This window comes from Agelaius tricolor, unplaced genomic scaffold (genome assembly GCF_023055355.1).
Source record: "Agelaius tricolor isolate 1412-34295 unplaced genomic scaffold, bAgeTri1.0.p SCAF_9, whole genome shotgun sequence".
NCBI lineage: Eukaryota > Metazoa > Chordata > Aves > Passeriformes > Icteridae > Agelaius > Agelaius tricolor.
Genome location: NW_027269269.1, coordinates 33,085,054 through 33,108,488, shown reverse-complemented (window position 1 = coordinate 33,108,488; position 23,435 = coordinate 33,085,054). Strand labels below are relative to the sequence as shown.

General features: G+C 38.2%; 2 protein-coding genes across 4 annotated transcripts in view; one reads left to right on the top strand and one right to left on the bottom strand.

The window, feature by feature from the left end:
- The window catches only part of CMSS1 (cms1 ribosomal small subunit homolog), a 227,246-nt gene that overhangs the window by 170,631 nt on the left and 33,180 nt on the right, over positions 1–23,435 (bottom strand). The gene's annotated exons all lie outside the window — the stretch shown is intronic.
- FILIP1L (filamin A interacting protein 1 like) overlaps positions 1–23,435 on the top strand; it is a 191,377-nt gene that overhangs the window by 137,435 nt on the left and 30,507 nt on the right. Inside the window, exon 1 of one of the 3 annotated variants that reach the window (XM_071433560.1) lies at positions 15,816–15,976. The exons of the other annotated variants lie outside the window; for them this stretch is intronic. The gene's annotated coding sequence lies outside the window, so the exon portion shown is untranslated. Of the gene's footprint in view, positions 1–15,815; positions 15,977–23,435 lie in introns of those variants that run through there. 3 annotated transcript variants of the gene reach the window in all.

The following is a 23,435-nucleotide window of genomic DNA, read 5'->3' as shown; positions in this document are numbered from 1 at the left end:
ATTCCCTTCTGACACCTGACAGTGGGTCACAGGGTGTACCAAGGCACTGAAGCAAAAAGCTCTTTCTCAATCAAACATGACAAGTCCTCACAGCATTTTTGCTGGTGTAATGGCCAATCCAAGGAAAAATTCAAATCAGCTGAAGTATTTATAATACAAAATGTAGTTCTCTTCTTAATCATTAGCTGCTCAGAAACCAAAACATGACCAGAGCAGCAGAACAAACCTCTTTAAATGCACTCTTCAAACTGATGCATGATAAAGAGGCAGGGCCTCATAGAAAGGATACATGTCCTTGTCCCTTCTGACCTGCATCACTGTAGTCCACACATCTGCAGGATTCTGTTTGCATGGAAGTGCTTCCACCAAAGTCAATGTACTAAACTAAAAAGCCAACAATCAAACAAAATAACCCAAACAAATTATACAGCAATTGAACGCATTTGCATATAAGTAAAATAAGACATACGGAAACTATCAAGTAGAAAATACTTAATAATTTTCCTAAAACTTCTTTAAAATGTCTCCTCTTTCTTCCCAAACAAGCAGTACATTAGTAATTTTTGTTGCACAGGCTCCTCTCTCTACATAGAAATTCTTTTCTTCCTTTTCAACTCCAAAGATTTCTTTGAATTTCACATGCATTTTCCTGGCTTTCTGCTAACATGGGTGACAACCAGAATAACATAAATAGGTTTCCTTTCAAAACATTTGTTTTAATTCATTTTGCTGACAGTATTTGTAATGTCATTTACTCTGGTAGAGATAGTAGCTCAGGTTTCTCAAGTTTTCAGAGTGTTACTTGTTAAGACAATACTAAATATGGAAGCTGATTTCATTGTTTTGGTTTTGTTTTTTTAAAAAGCTAGAGCTGGCATTTTATCTGTTTTTAGAAGTTTAGAAACATACTTTCTGAATTTAAATAAGATTGGTAAGGCATCTACCCTTCAGTCCCCAAAATAAGCTACAATTGCTAGCATAATGCAATCAATTTACCAGTATTTATAATCTCACATAAGACTTAGCACCTCAAAATTAAACCACTAGACCATAAAATCCCAGAGTCAGAAGAGGTCAGAAAGGAGAATGAACAAAATTAAAACGTCATCTAGTCAATTTTCCTTTTCCATGCAAGGCCTAAGATCCCCATGGAGTAAGGGCCATAACAAGACCAATCAGTTGCCAAGTTACAGTTCTCCAAAGGACTCACCACTCTTCAGAAAACAGGCCCCATTTCTGAAGGCAAATGTGGTGGGACACACTCTCCCAGGGTTTTGATAAATCATTTTTCAACAGAAAGAAAGACTGGTTTCCTCCTAAGCATTTTTTGAGATTATTTGGATTGTAGAGTTCTCAGCTTCAGGCCAAAAAGCATTCCTAAACACACATTTTACATGTCATCAGAAGCTCCACAAGACTAGGTTTGAGCCTGACCTTCCCAACAACACTCTCCCTTGAAATGAATTATTCAACTCAGGGCACAAAATTGACTGAGGAAACAGAATGAACTAGCCACATTCTCTCCCCATCACTTAAAGTTTGAGATTCTGCATTTTCCTTACAATTGTGCTCAGATGTATGCATGGGGAGAAACCCTTCTGAGAGAAAAGTCAGCAGGTTACCCCAGCATGTACTGCACACTGGAAACACTATTTTGGATGATTGCTGTTTCCAGGACAGCTATTCCATTCATTAAGCAGTACATATTATGTTGCATTAAGCCATAACCATTTTAGCTAACTCAATATGGTAAAAATAAAAAAAAGGCATAAAACTGAATATTGAAATAAAGGAGGTTTTCAATTCTTCCTCTTTTAAAATGAGAATATGAATGAAGGTTGGTTTGTCTATTTGCACCCAGGTTACCCCCTCTATTCCTTGGCTGAGGCTCTGAACCTCTCCTACCACCTTCCACTTCCTCAGAGAGCAGAGAAATTATGAAGGCACTGTAAGATGAAGACCACATATTGAAAACCTGAATAAATGGAGCATAAATTTTTGTCTTTAAATAAATCAGTCCCTCAGAAGTTAAGTGTACCAATTACGTGGCTAACGTTAGGGCAACAAATTTTTCCTTGCTTTCCTATTGCCATATGCCTGTCATTTTTTTCCTACATTTTCCACTCACTGTTTCAAACATATGTTGCCACTTACATGCCAAGAAAGGAATCTCTGAATTACCCCCTTCAAGTATGATGGAATGGCAGACTGAATGGAGCCAGAGAGAGCACCATTAGCAGTTGTTCACACTTGTTTTCTCTTAACTTCCTCTTCTCCAAAGTTTATTCTTCCTATGCAAGGGGACATAGAACTATAAAGCCATCTATGACTCATGCTGCAAAATATATAGCTGCAGCCATATACTGGAGAAGCAATTATTTACCTTTTTTTTTTTAAGGCCACCTTAAAGAGACCTTTCCTCCTTTCAGTTTCCAGATGGAAGATTCCTTTGTGACTCACTTACCCAAGCATCAACACTGGTGATCCAACAGTCTTTTCATGTGAACTCACTGCTCAGTTTAGCAGTGGTTTGCAGTCTCTCTCCCTTCAACTCCTGCTTCCCAGGGTCAGCTTGGTCACACACTTCACAATTCCAGAGTAGTGCATCTCAAATAACATCTATAACACTACACATGCCCTTGTTTTTGTTGTCAAGAGAAGACCATGAAAAACTAAAATCACACAGATAATTCTTCAGAAAGGTGGGCAGAAAAAAAAATATTAATACAGGGGGGAAAAATGGATGAATCCACTAAAAGAGAAGTGAGCAGTTACCTTGGTATCATTAAACAGAAGAGTCCATCAAGAAATACATTTTTTAAACAGGTTTAAAATAACCAAGCGTTTCCAAAAGGAATTACTCGATGACAAACAGCACAAAAGTAGATATGCTGGCCAGCTTCAAGAGAAGATTCATGTAATAAAAAATGTTACCAAACTAAATAGAATCAAAGTAAAACTTCATTATTTTCCTTTCAGCAGTGCTCTTGCACTGATTATCAACATCACAATCACTACGTGACAATACTTGATCTTCTATTTTTCTGGTTTTGTTTTTAATTTCTTTGGTTGGTTGATTTCAGGTGCTTGGGTTGTTTTTTTCTCATTTGGTTAGGGGTTTTTTGATTGTTCATTTGGTTTTAATGTGAGGAGATGCAGACAGAGATTTCCAAATGAAAAAAAGGGAACCAATGTCAGAAAATTACCTAAACTACATAATCAGAGACTACAGAATTACCTTTTACCTCCATTAAAGTCTCAAGAGCATAATGAAACCAACAGAGATGCAGAGCCTGAAACCTGGTAATTTCTTAAGTTTGCAAAGCCACTGTTAGTTACTTAAAGACACAGGTTTATGCTAAGAATGGGAACTATCCAGCACATCTTACTTTTATTTACAGTTTTGTTATTGAGTGACTCTTCTTGGACATGCTAGGTTATTTTACCTGTTTTTTAAGCCTAATTTTCATCCCAGAGTTTGATGTTTGTTACTTCCAAGGTGTCCTATGAAACTGACTGCAATTCATGTAGATTTATGTTTTTCCTTACTCCTTACTTATTTCCGAGTAGTATTCAGGACTAATTCACAGAGGACAAAAAGCAAAAAGACCATGTGGCAAGCTCCACAGTCAAAAAGAGAAATCCTACAGGCTGATGCTTCCCTACCAAAACCTGCAGGGTGTTTGTGGTGGTGTTTTCCTTAACACATTAGTCACATGTGTATTTAGTTTCCCAAATTAACTAGTAATCCTTTGTCCCAATGTCTGCTCCCCCACTGGTATAAATATCACTGGGAGACTGAAACAGAAAGATGCCTACATGAATAACTATCAGGGAGAAAATGTCACATAGGCTCACCCCCCACCCAACCCTCTCCTCTCTACTTTTCTAAACAGAACTGCTAATAAGTAAAAGAAAAGCAAGTTGGTAGGATGTTAAACATCAGCTATTGCCCATCCAATGGATAACAGCTGAAACTTGCATTCATCAAAAATTTTCATATTAGCTTTATTAAGTCTACTGAGTGCTCATCCACACTCTGTAATGGGTATGCATTTCAAAAAAACCCAAAGAATTACACTGTGACTGGACAAAAATACAAGGAAGTTTTAAATTCTGCTGTATATGCCTTGCTTTTCACTTGAGGATCTTCAGTACTATACACAACCCTGTCCCAGTGGTTCTTGAAGAATCAAGGAGAGTATTTTGAGACCAACACTTCTAAAATCAGTATCTTGTTTCAAGATTTTTATGGGAGCACTGTCCATCTGAAACTGATGTGGTGAAGAACTGGGGGGATTCTGTGAAATGACCAAATCCATTTTTTTATTTCTAAGGATATGTTGGGACAGGCACAATAACAAAAAACTTGTCAACCAGCTCCCACTCTTCAAGAAATATACCTCAAAAGCGAAGTCAATATTGATGGATTACTCATACTGGAGCCTAATTTAGTCTGGGAGTAGCACAAGAGGGAAGAGAGAAACAAAACCCATGGCCTTGGGTTCAGCATTTTCCCTGAAAAACACCTTCCAGCCTCAAAGGTACACACACCCAGAGACTGACTAGCAGCTTTAATTTGAAAGTTCAGTACAATTTGACCCTGAAGCCACATATAAAAACTGCATTAAGACAACACAGGAAATCACATGTAGATCATCATAACATAAAGCTCAGATTTTTTAATGTAAGGGTTTTGTTTGGTTTTTGTTTTTTTAATGTGGTCTCATTTCCCTCAGAGTAAGGACTTACCTGTTCATTTAATTTGGTTTATGAAATCCAGGTTCATTAAAACTAGACTGAGATCACAAAAAATACCAAGACAATCAATAAAAGACCAAACTTTAGTATCACTTTCATGTAGCTTGAGAATTATAAGCTCTATATTATACCTTTCACAAAAAAAGTTCTTATTAAAAACCAGATCAGTTCTGAACTGGACCAATTAAAGTCACCAGACACATATTTTGCACATATGGTCCTTAACAAGTGAATAACTCTAAAAAGTACTTAAATTAGCTTAGAAAGACAAATTTAATATTCCATAACCAAAAAAATAATTATTTCCAGTATTTTTAAATGGATCATTTTCCAATAAATTAAAACCACAGACTGGGTGGAAATTGGTCTACCTCCTTTGAATTCATTAACAACAGGAATTATACCACATGAAAGTTCAGCAAATCAGTCTATAAATATATCCATAAAACTCTTCTGGTTCTTTCTGTTTGTTTCAATACATTTACGTGCATTTACAGAAAGATGATGAACTCATTAAACCAATTTAAAATCTTATTTTCTTTAGCTACACTTTTCCCAAGTGAATCCTATCCCCAGGCTATTATTTCACTTCACAGCTGCTGATAGGATGGTTAGGAAATGGTTAAGTCTGCAAGATTATGTCTTCCATATGCAACTACCATTCAGCATCCCACCCTAAGGGTACAATCAACCAATAAAGGCTTTGTTCTGATTATGTAATGCATGTATTTGATATCCCACTTGAGACCTCTGTTGGATGTAAAGACAGCTATAGCCTAGTGACTTTGCAAATAAGATGATGTAATATTTCTTTGGAAGTAACAAAACATCTGAGCATGCTCACAGAATTCAGAAGCCCAAGCACTTTTCAGTCTGAACCACTCAGCCGCTTGAGAGCTGTGTTCCCCTTCATGGTTTGCTTGCTCTGTAGCACTTACAAACTTTCTGACACCCAGAACAGAATCACAATTTTGTTCCCAACTAGTCACACAAAAAACCCACACAGAACAACCCAACTTCATTTGAATTTACAGGTTCTCAAAAAATGGAACAAAATTCTCTCACAAATTGCATTTATGAACAAGAAAGAAAAAATGTTTTCTTTAAGCAACTTTATAAAATGCATATGCCCAAAAGGCAGCAGCCAAAAGAATACCTAAGAGATCTGTGCAATTCCTAAGAGAGAAATAACATGTGGAATTCCAGCTTGTACCAATACACCCATAGCTTAAGAGTTGTGAAAGTGTTTAACTTAGGATTTGCATTCAAATGTTGCACATGGTACATTCCTGGTACGTTCATTGTTCATCAAAGTGGAAACAGTGATAGCCTATAAATGTCATAAAACCATGCACACAAACATACACTTTAAAAGAACTGTCACCTGATGGGGTTTTAGATATAGCAGCTTTCATAGTTCAAGTCAATGAAGAAGTGGTTTTAAAAGAGAAGAAAAGTTTAGTGACAGTAAAATATTCAAATATTCACCAGAAAAATGACACAACAAAACAATAAGGTTCTATTATAAAATCACTGTCACTTAAGAAATTACTATGAGAGAGATGGAACAATGTCGGGGTCAGAAGAACGAAGACAAAAAAATCAAAGCCAAAACTCTACCAGAAAACAAAGTGAACATTTTTCTTCATTATGAAAGATGTGACCATTTTCTCTGTCCTCAATGCCATGCAATTGACAGTAAGAAGCTGGTCCTATTTGAAACACAAGGTTTCTAAGATAATTCCATGCAGAAATGCAATATCCAGGCATTCTCCTTTCTAAGCTGAGATTAATGTCAAAGTGAAAAGCATTTGAGATTTTGTGCAGACTACTTCCCGATTCTGGACCTCTTCCCTGTCCCATTGATCTCCCTCAGGGAACAAAAGTGCAATCGATGAGCCTCCCTGCATTCCAGTACAAATGCTAAAAATGCCTCTAACCATTTCTTCCCAGTCACTCCATTGGACATTGGCATCTTCACACAGCCCTCCTTCCACCTTCCAATAACCCACTAATGGATTTTCTTCTTCCAACATGACAAACTGGAACCTCACCTGACCAACATTAGCCTCTTTTATAGGTTTTGGCTCCTAGATGCACGTAAAAACCAGAGAGAGGAACAGAATAGCACAAGAAGAGAAAAAAACTTGTTAATAGCTGGTACAGTAGTTAAAGAAAAAAAAATACCAAACAACTTCACAAAGTGATTTGGTCTCTCTGTTATACTGCAGCTATGAAAAGAAACAAATTATTGTACTTGCAAAAAGATTCACAAATGTGATTCCCCATTTCTTTTTGTATTACCTATGTTAATGCTATTCCCTGAAGTCTGTAGGAATTTACTACCAAAAAAGGGCAGCTTTGCTGCTTTTAGTAAGTACCTAAAATAGAGGAAATGCTTCCAAGAAAGCCCAATATCAAAACAAAAGTAATGAGTTTGACTAAATGACCAAATTCTATGACATCAATACATGTGGAACATAGACCAGGACATTATTTAAAGCTAAGGTATCACAAACAGCCTTCAGTCATTCATTCTAAATATTAACTAGCTGAAAGAAGTCAAAATCCATTGGAACCATCATTCACTGAAGTTCACACACACCCAGAACTCCTTTGTGCAAAACTGCATAAACTTTTCAGAGTGATTCCCAACAGATCTGGAGACACTTGAGAATTCCCTCTGACTCAGACCCTGCTCTCCACGAGCAAAGCCACAATCGGGGTTTCCACAAGCCCCTGAGCTATGTGTGTTTCTGCTCCAGGGATACCTATGCCTACCACAACTGCTCCAAGAACTGCAACCATCTGTCACACTGACTGCTGAGAAAAATATACTTAGCAACATTTCTGGCCATGACTTGCTTTGATTTACATACACACAGATAGCTAAAAGTTAAGGCTCCACTTAGGTTCCCAAGCCCCAAGGTCAAAGCAATTTTATAGCTCTCAAAGTGTTTATTCTTGTCAAGCTCTGTATAACCTTATGTCACTCTGGACACATCTTGGCCTTCTAGCAAAATAACTCCTCCTATTTTGGTAGTGCTGGATTCATGTATGCTGCTGCTCAGCAGCAATATCAAGGACTGATTTGTTTTACGTGAGAATAGCCTCTGCCCAACTACTATATTTGAAATAAAAACAATTAAAGTCAGAAAAATAGAGTAAAACAGAAAAGAACTAACAAACTTCATGTGCTCCAAACTTGAATCAAACTAAGAGGTCATGCACAACTGGATCTGGATTTAACCAGTAGAACATACATTAGGAATTCAAAAATATACTTGTTTTTAGCTGCTTTCTAGTTCTAGGCCTCTGTCTATTGTAAATGGAATAGAGACATTTCCGTATCATTTTAAAAGCTAAACACAAAACGGCTGCATAAGTACTATCATAAGTACTGCATTAAAATAACTAGAACCACTTTTCTCCTCTGTCCTTGCTACTGGCTAGAGTTATGCACAAATATTTACTTATTATATAGTTCTGTATTTACTGGAGAGGAGGAAGGGGGTAAATAACCTGAAGATCTACAGATTTACAGTGCTTAAATCTTCTGTAGAGTCACCTAAAAGTACTAAAATCAATGCTCTTCTGTTGAATCTATTTAAGAAATTAGCTTATTTTTTCTTGAGTAATAGTACAGTCTGCTTATAAGATAAATTATCAGCAATTATCAAATGTACTATGTGATTTCAAAGCAGAATATGCCATTACAGATTTCACTTACAAGAAACTGTATCACTACTAGAACCCAACACATGGCTCTCTTTAATCAATTCTATGCAGTTCATCCTGACTACACTCTTTATAAGTGCAATTTGTATGGACTGTAAGTATCTTTCATCTAATTGATATTAATCTTCGTATTAGAAGCTCCTGAGTTCACTGGCCAGAGCAAACAGAAGACAGAAATTGTGCTCTCTCAAAATTCTTTCAATCAAGTTACGCAGGGGAAACAATGTTAAAAGGTACAGAAGCTTCTTCCTTACAACTAAAAATAGGTAGCTGAACAAAATAGGTTAAAAATAAAGTACTCAACAACTAAAAAATCTCCACAAAATAAAGCAGACTACAAAGCAGTGGGAAAGGTTGCAAGGAAGACTGTTTAAAGAGCGTAAGATTTTAGGGACTAAAAGAAAATTTTGACTTTCCTTCAGGTGCTGGAAGAGAATTTCCTTAAACCACTTTTTTTTGTGCTTTAGTTCAGTTTTCAAGCATGAAGCAAGCTGTAGGCTATTCAAGCATTTAGTTCATCTCCTAGAAGACTTTCTTAGTAATAGTCCATCCTGTTGACATAACACCCGGAGACATGAGATCAATAAAAGTGTTCCCAGATAATGACACAACTTCAATATTGCTGAGTTAAAAGTAATGGCTCTTAAGGCTGATATGTCTCATGCCAGCTGCTGTAAAAAAGCCAAATTAATACCCTTTTGTATTTGTTCTCCTTCCTCACTCCAGGGTTCTGTAAAATTTTTGTTGCAGACTCTGGAGCTGTGGAGTGTCTGAGTCTGCTAAATACATTTCCCCAAGCCCAAGAGACTCCTTGAACAGTACCTGCTGTGGGCAAGACTAACACAAAGAGCTACATGTGACTATACCCTAGGAGGTCAAGAAATCCTGTAAATACTTTTCCAGACCAGAGAACTGAACCGCACAACTAAGTCACATTTCTAAACTATGAATCCATCAGATAGCTCAGCAATTCTGAATCCCAAAGGGATCAAAGTTTTATGAGCTACATTACATCCCTAGGAATCCACAATCTAAACCAGCCTGTATAGGATCCATTTGCCTCTGCGTTATTTCAACACATATTCCTTGAACAGGTACCAAAATCACCAATAACTTGAAGCATTGTGCTTTAAACAGGAACTAACATATAGCTACTGAAATTACAGAGAATAAGAAAAGCCTTTTTGAATGTATTTCTTACCAGGAATCCTAAGGGGGGGTTTATCAAGGCAGAAAATATGTCTGATATTACACAGATTTTGTAACATAGATGCAGCATCTTAAGACCCAAAGAAGGGCCTCCAGGCCCAAGAGCATGGTTGTGTTTTACTCTGCTAATGCAGGCAGCCCAATAAAAAGTACTTTCTCTCTTTGCAAATTTTACCTTCCTTAGCATCCACAGTCATTCTTCTACAGCCTTACTCCCTTTTAAAAAAGCTCTTTAACAGCTCTTTTTTCACTGGGTTAATCAGTAGAAGGCAAGAGAAGCCTGTTCAACAGAATTATAACAATGACATGTAGACTTCATGATACATTTTAATTCTGGATTCTCTCTACTTAACCACCAAAAAAGAAAATAAAGCATAACAGCTTTGCACTCCACTTTGCATAAAATCAATGGCACCAATGAGCCTTCTTCCAGTTCTGATGCATTCAAGCCCACACTCACCTAACTGTGTGCCTGACAGGCCTGTGCTCCTGAAGTAGTCAATGGCCTCAGGAGGCTCCTGTAAACCTGCAACCCCCAAGAAATGCACTGAATGCCAAATCCCTTCTACCTGTGTACTAGGCTTTGCTCTCCGAGCCATTGGTGGAACACCTCACCGAGCAACAAGTGCAGGAACAAGAGATGTGAAAGGAAAAGCATAAGGGAAGACATGGTGCATGATAGGGAGGAGCTGAAAGAGCCTGCAATAACTTGATCTACTTTTTCACTTCATATCATCAAAGCTTTGAAAGAAACATCCTCCACTGGCACCATGTTCAATTCATGGCAGTGTGAAAAGCTGAGTCAACAAACCTGCACAGTTTTTATTCAAACAAGAATTACACTGCTCTGAAAAGGAGTTGATCACTTTGAATAAAATGACTCAAGACACAGCTTAAATTAATACATAAAAAAAAGAGACAGGGATTCCTGTGGAATCAGACTTGAAGCTCAAAATGTTTCAGCCATACCACTTCCCTGAAGTTCTACAATAAGAATCTTGCTTTGACTGAATTCAAAGGAAATGGATAAAGAAAAGTAGTACAGTGTCATTTTTTCTGCAATCTAGTGACTAAAGGCAGACATTTAAAATATGTTCTACTTTCAAGCCTGTTTACAGACATGAAACTGAACACCTTCCAAGGTCCTAAGTCTTCACAGGATTACAATTCACTTTTGCTACTGCATTAATACTGAAATGGCTGTCGTGCCTCCAGAAATAGCCCAACTAGACAGGCATACTTGTGGGTGGGGGTGGGCTGATAAAAAAATCTCTCTGCAGAACCCATCACAAACAAAACAAACCTCCAATCCCAAACTTCTTAAAATACACTCTTGTACAGACTTTTCATGAACTAAAGAACATTATCTCATTTTATCACAGAGGAAGGATTACTTGGTTATATATGTATGGTTTATATAGAGTAGGGGAAGGCATACAAATTAAATTCTATCCATCCTTGTTCATGATAAACTCTGCCACGCAAAAAGTTGTCTTTTTCATAAAAAATTCCCTTAGTCCCATATACAAAATGAAACCATCTCACAAGCAGATATGAAGCACTTGCAAGTTCTCCTTAGAAGCCATTAATAGTTGAGAGGTGCAGTCATCAACTTCAACATAAAGGAATCTAATTATCCTTAATAGTTGGCTAGGAATTTTATTTGTATCTGCAAAAAGAAAGGGAGAATAATGGAATCTGTAAACAATAGGAGAGTTTGAAAAAATATTTCTCCCTGCTGCCAAAAAAAATTAAAACCACAGAGTAATGGAGATATGAATCTCTTTCCACCCATGTCCATAGTAAAAGACACATTAATCTGAAGAATGTTATCTTTAGAACTTGCCCCTGCTTCGATCCCTTGCCTTCCACATGCATTTATCAGTTGTCAGTACATTTCAGACTGTAAATAAGCCATAATAACCTCCAAATTTCCCTTTGCAATACTCAAAAATTAGTCTATACATTAGGATATGAAACTTAAAACACTTTACGGATGAAATCTAAGAGATCATCAAACATAATGCTAGGAGAAATAATAAAGATAGATTATTAGCATCCTTCAAAACTTTTCTAATTTAAGAAATAATTAGAGTGAATCTTCTTCCACTGAGTAATGTCTAAACTCCCACAGATTACAGAGACAAGGCTGAGCACACAGTGGAGAAAAATCCTTGAAGTCACATGAGTTATTAAAATATTAAATATCAGCTCCCATTTATGCAAGGCAATAAAATTCAGCTTGTCAACTCTGCATACGTTTCAGTTCTCCGGGTATCACATGCAAAACTTAAGCAGATCACCTCCAAAAAAGCAAACTGTTCTAAGTAATGTAAAATACTAATAAAAGCTTCGACAGTATTTGTACTTCAGTAGATGTTTATTTTTGGAATATGAAAGTAACCTAAAGATTTAGACCCTAGGGAGAATTTCAGAAGCCTCAAGCTTCAACAATATCCACATGAAGTAAATGTGACCAAGAGCCTGATTCAGCCAAACATTTCAATATATCATTAAAATCAGACTTCTGCTGAAGTCCTTTCCTTTTTCAACAAAAATACACAGGGCAATGTTTTAAGTGCTTTGTTGAACTCAGGCCCAAGTTCTAATTTCCTTTATTTATCTTAGATACAAAATGGCCAAAGGAAGGGGTCAAATGCTGCAATAGATAGGTTGTGGGTTTAAGGACACTGGAACTGCTGCTATGAAACGCCATGGGAAGAAAAAGAGAAGTTTAACAATGGAAGTAACAGGAAGAATTCAGATAGTTTAAGATAAAGCCTAAACAACTGCCTCAAAGTCTTCTAGCTTATTTGTCCTATCTTCTTCTGGCCTCATATAATCTTCCATCTTCCCAGCTTCTATTTTTCTAAAGTAAAATCTTGAAAGATTTTGTGGGCACAAAGAACAATACAAAACGATAAGCAGCAACTAGAAAAAAGTCCCTGCAAGCAGCTGCAGAGAGCAGCCCTGCACTGACAGGAGATGCACCAATGATTTAATTAGATTTTCTTTTGGTCTCCAATTTCTACAAATCAACAATCTACAAATCAATTTTTGCTGTCACAATACTTGCAAATGCACCAATTCTGTGCAAAACTATGTGTAGTAACTAAGGAAACAAAATTCATTTTCAAGGAGCAATGGAGGACAAGACAGGCATAGCTGCCTGCCCAAAGGCTTTTTTTTCCCTCTTCAGTGTAGTTCACCAATGCCAGGATTCCACCTACAGATACTGAAAGAAACTGTAAAAATGCAGTAAAGGAAGGCTCCTTTGCAACTCAATTCATTGCTTCAGATAAAAATGATTTTTTCATGTTATAGTAGTCCAGAACTTGGAATTTTTAATAAAATATCCAAGCCCTTAACAGGGCTTGGGTAGCACTGCACAATGTCCTTTAAGTCATAATAATATAAAAGAAGGAAGTCAGGTCATTATACACTCAGCTGATGCTCTTTGATAAAGCTGGTTTGCAGAAGGTCACAGATGTGCACTTTTGTATTGCAGAGAGGAATTAAGAAACGAGGAGTTTGTATTTTGGCCATCCCCAGATGTAAACACAGACTTATAAACAGAAGGACTTGCATTCTCTATTCCCTGTTCCCAGACTACCAATAAACTTATCACCAGCACTATCTGAGTTGTGTTCCTTGGAACTCCAGAATAGAACTAGATTGTGAGGATGAATTTTTGATTCCCAGCTTTTGACAAGTCCTCCTCTTCAAAGCTGCTTATGGCCTAAAACAACTGTTTCATGTGGTAGAACAAAAATTTTCATATAGACTACAGAAACAGGGTGTGTGCAGGTAAAGGGAAAGTTGCAAAAAAAAAACCAAAGCAATTGCAAAAAAACCCAGGACAGAAACAGTAGTTTTCACCTCCAAGGATTTATATATTTATGCTCACATAGATACATGTAAAAAAAAAAGATGCATTCACATTTAACTCCTACTTGACCTTGCACTGAATAACTCCTCTGACTCCTCCTGCAAATCAGAAGGGGGTACAGCAGTACCTCCACAGCCTGCTCTTAGCACCTTGCACCTTCAGTTGTCCTGCCATTTTAAACAGTCCCAGCAGAAAGGCTGAGTTTGTAGCTGAAGATATTTCCCATACCAAGGTCACCTAGATGAGCTTGTATTTCAAATGACCCACATTGGCATAATGCTTTTGATAAAAAGTGTTAGCCTCAAAAACATTAGCCAAGGAACTGAATAGGCCAATATCGGCTAAAGGACAGGTTATTTTGCTTCTGTTTGGATTTGATTATTAACTCTTCCTAGAACAACAAATGAAATATTATCCTGGTCTGTCCATTGGTATTTTCAAATAAGATGTTTTCTATCTCCAAAACCATTTGGGAAGGGTTAGTATTAAATAATCTGAAAGTCTTCTGACAAGATACCCAAATCTGAACTTTCTCAGAAACTTACAAAGAGGACACAGCAAGATCACCCATGCAAATAAGCAGCAGAGTTCCAAGGAAGTCTTTACTCAGTAACCATGCAAGGGGTTGCCTGGAATTTGTCAACTAAACAATAAGTACCTTTTTCAGGCTACACTCAGGATAAATATATGCAAGATAGCTAGAAGATGTCTGTCTTGTTAATGAAATGCAAACATCTTAATCACCACTTGTCTTCATACCTACAGACAACACCCCCAAATAAGTAACTTGCCTTAGTGTTAGCATTATGTTCAACATGACAAAACACACTAAAGGCAGGCAGAGAATGGCTTAAGCTACAGAGATGAAGATTAATATTCAAATGCTGCAAATAAATTAATTGTGGATGCACCTACTACTTCAATAGTGTAGAAAGCCTTTCAATGGTCTGATTTACACACCAACATAAAAGGAGTTTGTTTCTCTGACTCCTGTTATCCCTTAGTGGATTTTCAATAACAAATTTTGTACCTATTTCCAGTATTTCTTTCTTGTGTCAACAGCGTTGATTCAGGGTGTACACTAAAGGACAGGGAATACAAGAGATACGGTTTAAGTTCTTCAGTCTAAATCCTATATTTTGGCTTTCTGCCTCTTTCCTAAATATTAAAACAAACAACTCATTTCTTCAAGACCTTCTTACTAAAAATAGTTGGTTGGACTGCTTAATTGTGTTAGCTGAAACACAAACATTCGAAAAAGGAAAGGGGTTTGTAGAAAAAACATTGAAGAGAAAAAAAAAAATCAGATTTCATCTGGCCTTCCCATCATCACTTAAGAGAATTGTTTTGTAGTTACATCATCAGGAAATAAAATACTATCCTCCAAGGACCCCGACTCTTTACAGAAGGAAAAAAAAAAGGAAGGCTCAAAGTTCATATCCCCCCTCAGAGGAGTTCAGCTAAAGTTACATTTTTTGTCATAATAAAATTAAAAGAAAAAAACCCATCCAACAGAAAAAGCTCCCTTAGAGCAACTAATTAAACAAGATGGCTTGGAATTTAGATCTTCCGTTTTCGAACCCTAGGCTGCGGGACTAAGTGGAAAACATTGTACTTAATCAGTAACTACCTAAAATGACTTTATTATCAGTGCTAGAGAGGAACTGCCCTAACCCAAACCTTCCGCACATTCTTCTTGGCCCTGAGCTGGAGGACAAACGCAATGTTTCACACAGCGCGGGGCTCGGCCGGAGCCAGCGCCTGCTGCCGAGCTGCCAAGGGCCAGCCCGGCTGCCCAGGGCCGAGCCCCGCTGCCCAGAGGGGGCCAGGACAAGTTGCCCAGAGGGGGCTGAGGTGCCCAGTTGCCCAGCGGCAGCCAGGCCAGGCTGTCCAGAAGTGGCGGGGCAGAGTTGCCCAGAGGTGGCTGAGTTGCCCACAGGTAGCCGAGCCGAGCTGCCCAGAGATGGCCGGGCCAGTTGCCCAGAGGTGGCCGGGCCAGTTGCCCAGAGGTGGCCGAATTGCCCAGAGGTGGCCAAGCTCAGGTGCCCAGAGGAGGCCGAATTGCCCAGAGGTGGCCAAGCTCAGGTGCCCAGCAGTGGCCGAGGTGCCCCGCTGGCCGGCGGCGGCCGACGCTCCCGGGCAGCGGGCGCAGCGGAGCGCACCGGGCAGCGCGGCGGGGCTGCACCGCGCCTTATATGGCGAGGCGCTGACGTAATGGTGCATAGGCTCGGGCCGCCCGCGCGCCCATCCCTCATTGTTCCGCGGGAGCGCTGGGATAGCGCTGGGATAGCGCTGGAATGCTCGCAGCAGCCCCGATGGCATCGCGCAGCGCCCCGCAGCACCGCCTCAGCCGGGATTGCTATAGCCCGCCAGCGCAAGGTAAGGCACAGGGTGGGAAGCAAGTTTCTTCTGGCAAGCACTGGCGCTTCTGGCTTTTTCCTGCTGAGATACCTTTTTTTAAAAAGTCACTTCCAAAAGAAAAAAAAAGGAGGGGTGAGGAACTGAGAAACAATGAAATACCCCAAAACAGCACCAGGAAATCTAGAAGATGTCTGGTGAATCATATATAGGATGACTATTTCAAGCGTTAAAAACTGTCCTAAAAACAATTCTTGCAGAGGCAACAGATGAGGAATTAATGTAAAATTAAAAAAGGAGAGAGTTATGAATTACACACACTTTCCAAATGGTCGGATAAAATCATGACTGCATTTAAAGCAGTGGAAGGAGTCCAACAGTATTGTAATATATTAGGTAGAGCTACTGCCTCTCTTTCTGCTGCATTTACATGCATATGCTATATATTAGTAGACATGTACACACACATGGCTCTAAGCATCAACTATCCTTTTGAACAACTTCTACTGTAGTTTTCAGAGTGATATATAAATTTCCACATACATTACTTTGCAATAAGATTATGCTATGTCTAAAAGAAAGAATTGCAACTAGTTTAATTACTAACAAACTTTTCAACTCATACACACTGCTTCCCTCTTCTGTGTCTTGCGTGCAAGTGTCAAATCACAAGAGGGCAGAACTGTCAGATTTTTACGAAAAAAACTTTTTAATCCTGGTCAAACAGATGAGGAGTGTGAGGATCAGAAAGCACACTGCTTTCTTCAAGGCTTATTCTGCAAGGTGTTCAACAGTATTGCAGCGATGAACTCCAGGACACAGGGAATGATAAACAGCTCTGAGGAGGCACAAAGCACCGTGGAAGATTAGACTTCAGTGTGTTTATAATTCACACCTGACTGTCCTCCCCGTTAATTAAGGACCAAACCCTGTCAAATCTTTGTTCATAGGAGCAGCTGCAATCAAGTTAATTGTACTGTCCTACTTGCAAACTAGAACTACTGAGCACTGCTCTGCAGAGTTCTATGTGTAATTTAAAATGTTAGAAAAGTTAGACCTTAAGACCTTGAATTTTGAACTCTTCTTACAAGTAAAACATATTTTTGAGTCTTGAGTCTCCTTTTCCTTAGTACAAAAAAAAGCAATTTTAGGAGAGAAGTAAGGGTTCTTTTTCCATTTATTTGATGTTTTAAATCCTGCAAAATCTCTGTTCAGTTACATATTTAGGAAAAATCAAAGCTGGTACTAACAGATGCATTGTTGTAGTATCACGCATACACGGATTTAGAGGATGAGCCAAAATATCTTGTGTGAAATTTTTCATAACTTTTTTTTTGTTTAAACATGGAGAAAATAGGAAGCAGTTATTTTCAACATGCTTCTAAAAATGTAAATATAAAGAGAAATTTCATTTCAAATATAATTCAGGTATTTGTGTATTATTAACCTGGCAATCAGATAACAGTCACATCCACGTTTCCAACATATTCTTTTTTGTAACAAGCAAGTTTATACCTCTGTTGAGAGAATCAGGGAAGAGGGCACTGTATAGTGTATATATAGAATGAAAAGAATCCTAGCAACCAGAACAAATGTAATTTCACAGTACAAAAACAATACCCCGTATCAGTATCCTGAGCCCCTGAAAAAGTTCCCAGCTCACTATTCTGTCATATGTGCAGAGTCCTTGCAGTTTAAAAATGGTTACTTAGTTTTCTAAATATCCAGTGTCAAGTTATAAAGTAGAAAACTTAGCTATGTTGTGAACAGATGTTTTAGGAACCAAAGTTAAGTGACAGTCCTCAAAAAGAGTATCTGAGTAGAAAGCATGAGCTGAAGAAGTCAAGAGACTACAATATGGCAAAGAAAAAATATTAACAGGAATGCTACGCATGCGATAAATTTGATAGAAGCACTAAGTAGAAAAAAGAAAAAAAGTCCCCCCATAGGTAAGAGACAATTTAAATCCAGATCCAACAAAGAAGGGTGACTTCTATCACTGATTACTGCTTTAGCAGTATCTAAAATAGCATCTGTACTCTGAATACTGCTAGCCTAAAACAAATCATAACATCTATCAAAAGCCAGAACTCTACTTCTCATAGTCTGTCTTCCTCAGATTAAAAAGAAAACATTCTTCACTTAATACTTACAGAACCAATTTTGCTCTCATTTATACTGGTAAAACTCCAAGATAATTAGATGGAGGTATAATGATTAAACTGCCTCACTGCTGTTTCCCCCCTCCATCTCTCTTTTACACTCCTTTATTAGATCAGATTTCTTAACATGTTTTGGGTATTAATTGATCAGTATTCCTAATTTTAAGTCATTAAAATGCTAGTTTCAATTAAAAGTAAAAGGACACAGTGAAAGAAAAGAATCATCACATAACTCAGTCTTAAACAATTGTATTTCTTCATCTAAAATTTTTATAGCAATTTTCACAACATCCAATGTGAAAACATTTTAAGAACAAATATATCCTCCAGAAATGAAAGTCAACTTCCTATCAAACTGCATTGACCCTTTGTTCCTTTCCCGTCACTTCCCTTTCCTCCACTGACAAACATCTGCTGACAGCAGAATTTTTAGAGATTTGATCCAGAATACAAGGGATAGTTTCTATTCCTCATCAGTAGTAAGAAAATCAAATTATTTCTTGATTTGTGCTGAGCAACAGAATTTTCATACTATTTACCTAATGCTACGATGAATTACCAATTTTGTACTTATCATGGCATTAAAAAAAAAAAAAAAAAGCCTGGTTTTATTCCTGGTGAGTTTTCCTTCTGTGGCAGATCTTAAAAAACTGCTACTTTTCTTCAGGAGAAATTCTTTACCACATGTAAACATGGCATGGGTAACTGAGCTACTACAGCTCCTCTGGACCTTTCCTACAAGCAGCTGTTCTCAAATCCCGAGTGTGGTACTACCTGAATAAAGTTCATTAAAAAAGCAAATAAAATATCTAAGTCAGAGAAACCTAAGAGGTTTACAATGTAGGAAGACATATCTTTAAAAACCATTGTACATAATCGTTGTTCTGTCTCATTAATAGTTTCCCTCAACACTTTAGCTTGTCACCAAGTTGATTTGAACTTAGAAACTGTGTCATAGTAATAGTTTTTACTTGCTTAAAGTTTTTGTTTCATACTGAATATATTTTGCCATGGCACCCTTAGGGTTTAAGTTGAGCTCCTTGATGTAGTTGAAAGCTTGGTTAGTTCAACCATTCACTAAAATGTATTACTCAGCTCCAAGAAGGTAAAAAACCCTGCTGAAAAATTCTAAATATAGTGCCTAGTCTTGTGATTTAAGTGAAATAATGGACACTTTGACTCTTAACACCTCTCAGTACCTTATGCTGATTTTGAGGTTTGCTGTGTTTTCTGTCAGCAAGACAAAAATCACTTTGACTGCATGTCCAGTGCACCTTGATGCTCCCGAAGTTCAGTAGCTGTGCTCACTCCCATGCACCAGTGGTGCCCTCTCAGGCAGTTACAGCTCATCCAGAGTGTTCACAATTTCTAGCAGAATGTACTTGAACATTTTCTGAGGCAGTCTGTACCCACCAGTTAAAAACAGAACAAAAAACACCTCCCAAACCAGTTCCTCAGCAGGGCTGATGTGAAGAGGTGAACATTCATGCAAACAATGAATGCTGGCTGAACACCCAGCAACATCATCACAGAACCCTCCTTTAACAGCAATAGGGAAATACTGGGGGTGAATGTTCAACCCAACCTTGCTACACAACTCAAAACCATAACCTTGGTCATTCAAGCTGATAAATGCATGGACTTCTTGCCTGTTGCAGAAGTCACGCCTGCTGCTGCAGCTCATTATGCACATCATGATGATGATGGTGTAACACAGCTGCTTGGCTTCAGCCTCAGGCTGGGCAGGTGACCACCAGAGAGTGGCTGCTGAGGCAAAGCAGCAGAATTTGAGCCATTCTGCTTCATGCTGCACCCTCAAAGCAGCTGAGAAACCAGAGCGTGCAACCACCATTGCTGATGCCCAAACTTCCCAAAGCTTTACAGACGTACATCAGGTAGGGCGCAAAGCTCTAGTGAACATGACTGAAAATGTGGATGGGAAAAATCCACTCCTGATAAGAAAAACACTCATCTTGCATACATGTCAGGGATGTGAAACAATACATCAGACTTCATTATCCTTTATAGATTTCCAAAGGCCTGGGAAGCAACACAAAAACTGCACTTAAATGATGGATAGAGTTCTTAAAATCTGTCTTAAACCTAATATTCAAAGCATTTTCTTTCAAATTCATTGCAGACAGCTGATTTAAAACTTTGTCTTTTTTTTATGAGAGACACAAAGCTTATCTAGTGTTTGCATAGCAACTATCGCAATGACACAGTGAGGGAATGAAGAAAAATTTTAAAAGTGAAATGAAGCAGCATGAAGCTACTGCCATAAAAAACCCACATAAAACTGGCTGCTTAAAAATAGAAAGTAATGCACTCATAAAACTCACATTTTAATTACACATTGAATTTTAGCACATGGACAAAACTATCTAAGAGTTAAGTTAAAGCTGACTGAATTCTGTCAGCTTTCAATGGATTTAATCTTTTTTTGGTACAATTTATACAGCTTTCAGTGAGTAAGACTAATTATGAAGAAAATAAATTTTAAAATTTGATCACATGTAAGTTCGGCCTACCTGAACCTAACATCACCTTTCACATTCCCAAACTTGATTCTATTCTACTTAGCCACAAAGAGGTTTCTCAGAAGAAGCCTAATAATTGCCACAGTTGTTTTTGTTTTCAACTTCAAAATGCTACCCCCGGTCAAGCACATTGGCTTTTCTGAGGTGTACATTCTGTTACCAAAAATGTATCGTACCAAAAAAAAAAAAGGAAAGTGATTTATATTGGTCACTTGAACCTGAGGGTGTAACAATGCCACATTGGGGGCAGCCAATCCCTAATCTAAATATCTGAAACTCAGTATTGGAACACACTAACCTGGATGTAGGAGGGTGCGGGGAAAAAAAATGCAATGGTCAAGTGTTAATGCTTAAATCTGAAACATTTTTCTTAACTTGCAAAATACTTGTATATACTCTTTCATATAAAGAGAAAAGTTCTTCTAATTAGCAGCCAAAGACTAAATTCCGAAACTAAACACCGAACTGTCTTCAATGAAAAGGCCACCAGGAACCTTGGCAGCACTAAAACCTCTAAAATCTGTGTTTCTAAAGACAGATCTGATGTAGAAATGAGCACGTTCATTTGCATGTGTATGAGTAAGCAGAGCAGGGGGATGAAAGCCTCTACAGCAAAGTCAGCAAGCACAGCATCACTCACGACAGGCCAATTCCTGATGACAAATAGCTGCCTCCGAGGCTGGTGCGGGGACGACACCAACCGGTGGAGAATGCTCATTAGGCTGCTGCTGGGAGATTCACACATTGCTTCCCTTTGGCAAAGCAGCAGGCAACAGCTGACAGGAATGGTCAAGCTTACATACCTTGCTAAACTATACAAAGGAGGAGGGAGGAGAACGTACCCTGGTGTACAAAAGAGCAGCCACTTTGGGAAGGATCTTCCTGCCCCTGCTTGGGTCCCTCCGGCCACCTAGAGCTATACAGGATTACTGTCATCCCTATAAACAGCAGCATTTCCTTATTTCTGTCAGGATTAACTGGGTGGGAGGAGTCAGAAATTGATACTGGTAACACTTTATAACTTGTAAATGACCCTCTCATATAGCTAGATTAAAGCAATTAACTAAACAATTTGCAAGTTCTGCTAAAGAGAACTCTTTTATTTTCAGCGTTTGAAACCACATTATAGATTAATGATAAAAGCTGAAATGTATTACATCAGAAACATACTGTACATGAAAGCATGCTACAGCTCCTTCAGTGACATCTGAAACAAGAAACTATAACCTGAATACCACAGACCATCAGCCAAGTAGGGCACGTAGCCAAATGTCACATAACGATACTGAGTTATAAATCAGTTTGGGCTACACTAACAAGGCACAGAATGTTCAACTGAATTCACAGTTCCTTAAAGAACAAGGGACTCAAAGTCTTCATAAGAAGGCACAAGGGAAGCGTACATGCACGTGACCCTGCTCTTTCCTAAAAAAGCCTTTTCCTATGACAGTTTTTGAAAGGCAAAGAACACTAGAAAACAACTAAAGGTGGAAAAAGTAAGTAAGTATCTCTCTTGGGTTTAGGACGACTGCTCAGACCAATTTAAAAAGAGTTTAAGAAATCATTGATCACAGAAATGCTAGAACTAGTTAAATCTACTTTTTTAATCCCAACAATTTAGGGTTTTTTCCCCTAGGAAATAGAGAAACATTGATTTTACAAAGCAAGGAAGTTACTCCAGCTGCTGAACACACATGCAAGTAGCTAAAAAACCCAAAACACCACAATCACCCTAAACATTGCTGTTGGCACTCTGAGTGGACATACGACTAAAGGATACAATTTCTTTTACTCTTAAGCAGGATATTTGATCTTTAACATGGTGAACAGCCAAGGCTGCACAAAAATGGAAAAATCTTACTTCAACACATCATAATCATCACACCTGGGAGTAAAAGATTTCTTCAATAAACAGTTCATCACAGGTGAAGAACTACTTAAACTATCATTTGCTATTGAAGTGTGAATTAAATCTGTGAAGTAAGCCTTGGTTAGAACTATAACTATTAAAACAATTTTCAAACTATCATCTTCAGGTCTTCAATGTAGCTTCCTGTCCTGTAATCTAAAACAATGTGCTAGTCCTCTCTGAAGAGGATAAGTTTGGAGAAGCCATGTAGACTTAAATGCTGAACCAGAGCACCTTGGCTCAGGATTAACATGTTTTAGACAAAACTTACATTGATGTTGTACCTTTAGATAATTCACCAAGTGCTCCCAGGTCTATGTGGCCTACTGGGAGAAACTACAACTTCGAAACACTTAGCAGGTTTACAACAGATAGCAAGAAAATGAATTATCTGCCAGGTCAGTAAGTCACCAGAGCTATAGAGGCTCAGTACCTAGAACTGTATGCAGAAGCAATTTGTAATGCATAAGGAAAAGTTCCAATACAATTTCCAAAGGTCACAGAGTGAAAAGCAGGAAACTAGCAGGATTCTTATCACTTGTTGCTCTGAAGTTCAGCTAGTTAACCCTGCCACAATGCATTGCTACCATCTCTCTCACCTCTGCCTCCAACATGAAGTGCTGGCCAAGCCCATCTTAGAGAAAATGGGCACCCTCATATTAGCAGGTCTATTGGAAAAGATGCCTATTTAGCTTCAAAATGAACTTCTATTTAACACTATTGCTGGTACTATTTTTACTTACAGAGTTGACTATTAGAAAAAGTTGCAACTGTATCAGAAAATCTGAAAAAAGCCTCAACTGCACTGCTTCATGCAACTTAGCATCAAGGAAAATTTAAATACATCAAGCTAAATTTGCAATTAAGGT